We start from the raw sequence: 2825 nt of genomic DNA on the forward strand, positions 1-2825 counted from the left end.
CCCCCCCCCCCCCCCCCCCCCCCCCCCCCCCCCCCCCGCCCCGCGAGATCCTCAAGTCCAGCCCAGCTTGTGGGTGGGCGGGAGCGATTTTTAGCTCCTTGTAGCCTTAGAAGATACTGGTCTCCATGCTGCGCAGGCGCGGGAGTGAGTCCACTGCACAGAGTGGGACACTGAGGACTGTGGAGTGTGGGGAAATCCACGCGTCAGGAACTCCCACCTTAAAGATGGGTGGGGATTCTGAAGCTCAGAAGGGTCCTCTTCTACTATCTTTCTCGTGAGCTTCTAAGGGTTAATAGGAAGGTTCGATGTTGCTCTTAAACTGACCCCAGCGAGGAAACTGATCAAAGCTTCACCCCAAGGCCTGCCTGGGGTCTGGTCCTCGTGAGGCTTCCTGGACCCACGCTAAATAACCTGGAGGAGTTTAGATAAAGCCTAGGTGGCCCCAGACTCAAGGTACATACCTAACCTGGTGCTTGGAAAAAGAAGGGGAGGATTCAAACCTTCACCCAGGGCCTCGTCCATTTCAGGACTCCTGTAAACCACACTATCCCTGAGGTTGGAGACCAAGGTTAGCTGATCAGTCGTTGCAGCAGGAAAAATCTGAGTCAGATGATAGGAAGGACTTCCCAGGTAGTCTGGATGATGCTGGAGCCAGACCTGGGTTGGAAAGCTAATTTGCTTTCAAACAGAACCCAGATGGCTCCATCTAAGAGACTTGGGCTCTCGAAATCTCCCCTGGATTCCCACCCCATCTTAGTGCTGGGTGGGAGAAGGGGTTCTGAGAAAAGGGAGGGAGCAGCGGCAAAGCCAGAGCAGGTGCTGAAGCAGCCAGTCTGGGTCCGCGCCGTCGGGTCCCCAGGAAAAGGGCGGAAAGGGGCGGGGCCTGTAAGGGGGTGTGTTCCGCCCTCCGGGCCGGCGCCGACTCCCATTGGCTCAGCGCCACGCGGGCCTTCCATCTCTTGCTCAAGACCCCGCCCCTAGCCTGGGATCCTCCCACTCCCCCACCCTTCCTTCCTGAGGCATCCTCTGGGCCAGGCTACCCCGCCGGAGTCCTGCCTCTACCTCTTCCCTTATGGCAGAGTTAACCACTTCACTGCCTTGGACACATCCTCACACATTGATGCAACCCCTTAGGAGCTGTCCCACAACCGCGGAGCGCCCGAGGGCCTCCAACTGTGTGCAGCTGGGATTGTATATATGAACAGCATCCTGAGTTCGAAAGCCCTATCCACAGCACCGTCCATCAATCCCAGGGAGATGCAGAATCCGCTTGGCGGAGCGGCTCTGCAGCTAGTGATGGAGGTGGCGTCTCTTTACTCTGACGCTGAGGATCCAAATCCTCTACAGCTCCAGTTTGCCCTTTTCTTAGACTCTAGAATGTTTAGGGGCGCTAGCAAATGGAGCTAGGTTCGAGGACTTCTCCGGGAGGTGTTTAAAGGTCCCCTGGGGGCTCACCCTCGAAGGCCCAGTGTACCTGGATCTGGAATCCTGGGCTCCGTGGCCGGAAAATCCAGGTCTAGATTTTGCTTGGGCCATTGCAGTCGTCCAACCCAGCCGGCGGGTCCCTGCCGAAGCTCATTCAAACTGATCCTGCAAAAACAGAGGGAAAACCTGGAATGGATTTCTGGTCACCCGTGGCTCAGGAGGGCAGGGCTGCCGATCTGGACAATGTTCTCTTTGACCCCAACCATATGTGTGTCCTCTGTACATGGGAGTGGGAGGTCCCTTTGGCCCACCCTCTTTCATACAGCATGTCCATTCACAATAAGTCCTGTTTCTATGACCTAGTATTTATTGAGTGCTTACTATGTGCTAGGCATCATGCTAAGGTGTTAGGCACCTGAATCATCTCACAGAATCCTCTAGGAGAAATGGGACTGTTGGGAGGTCATTTGCCAAGGTTATAAGAGGCAAAGCTGGGATTTGAACCCAGAGCTTTCTGCTTTCAGAGATCCTAGAAAGGATCTAGAAGGTTCCTCATTTTCCCCTTGTTGGAGTCCCCACCAAAAGGCTTTTGAAACCCTCACTAGAATCTTTCTATCTGTAGCTCCACCCAACCTCCTTTATTCACTTTGGCCTGTGGACACAGAACTGACTGGAAGGTGGCACTCCCTCTCCCCACTGCTTTCCTGGGAAAAGGCACTGACTTCCATAACTTCTGATCCCTGTAGTAGCTTCCTGAGTGCTTGACAAACAAAACACAACCTTCTTCTGGTGTGGACACATAACGTTAATATTTAGCAATTATCATCATCATGATCAAAAAGACCACTTGGCCATCATCTGATTCCCTTTCCAATTTTCATTTTAAGCCATCCTAACTACCCCACCCTCAACACTGAATCTGGCTGGGGGTGGGATAGAACATTCATTCATTCATTCAACCTTCCATGCTTGAGCGTGCCAAGTCCATTCCTCTCTCCTTTGGGCCCTTTGCAGTTCCTTCTATATGGAATGCTCTCTCCACAGATCCTTCATGGCTGGCTCTTATTTTTTCAACAACTATCTTAAAAGTCACTTCCCCAGGGGCACCTGGGTGGTTCAGTCAGTCAAGTGTCTACCTTTGGTTCAGGTCATGATCCCAGGGTCCTGGGATCGAGCCCTGCATCGTGCTCCCTGCTCAGCAAGGAGCCTGCTTCTCCCTCTCCCTCTGCTGCCCCCCACCCCTCTGCTTGTGCTCTCTCTCTCTGTCAAATAAACAAAATCTTTTTTTTTAAAGATTTTATTTATTTATTTGACAGAGAGAGACACAGCAAGAGAGGGAACACAAGCAGGGGGAGTGGGAGAGGGAGAAGCAGGCTTCCTGCTGAGCAGGGAGTCCAATG

General features: G+C 53.1%; 2 protein-coding genes across 3 annotated transcripts in view; one reads left to right on the top strand and one right to left on the bottom strand.

The window, feature by feature from the left end:
• Nucleotides 1-1584, bottom strand: part of RTBDN (retbindin) — a 9001-nt gene extending 7417 nt beyond the window's left edge. Inside the window, exon 1 of the mRNA XM_032396025.1 lies at nt 1475-1584. The gene's annotated coding sequence lies outside the window, so the exon portion shown is untranslated. The remainder of the gene's footprint in view (nt 1-1474) is intronic.
• Nucleotides 1-2825, top strand: part of MAST1 (microtubule associated serine/threonine kinase 1) — a 29800-nt gene that overhangs the window by 750 nt on the left and 26225 nt on the right. The gene's annotated exons all lie outside the window — the stretch shown is intronic.

This window comes from Phoca vitulina, unplaced genomic scaffold (genome assembly GCF_004348235.1).
Source record: "Phoca vitulina isolate PV1807 unplaced genomic scaffold, GSC_HSeal_1.0 scaffold89, whole genome shotgun sequence".
Lineage (NCBI taxonomy): Eukaryota > Metazoa > Chordata > Mammalia > Carnivora > Phocidae > Phoca > Phoca vitulina.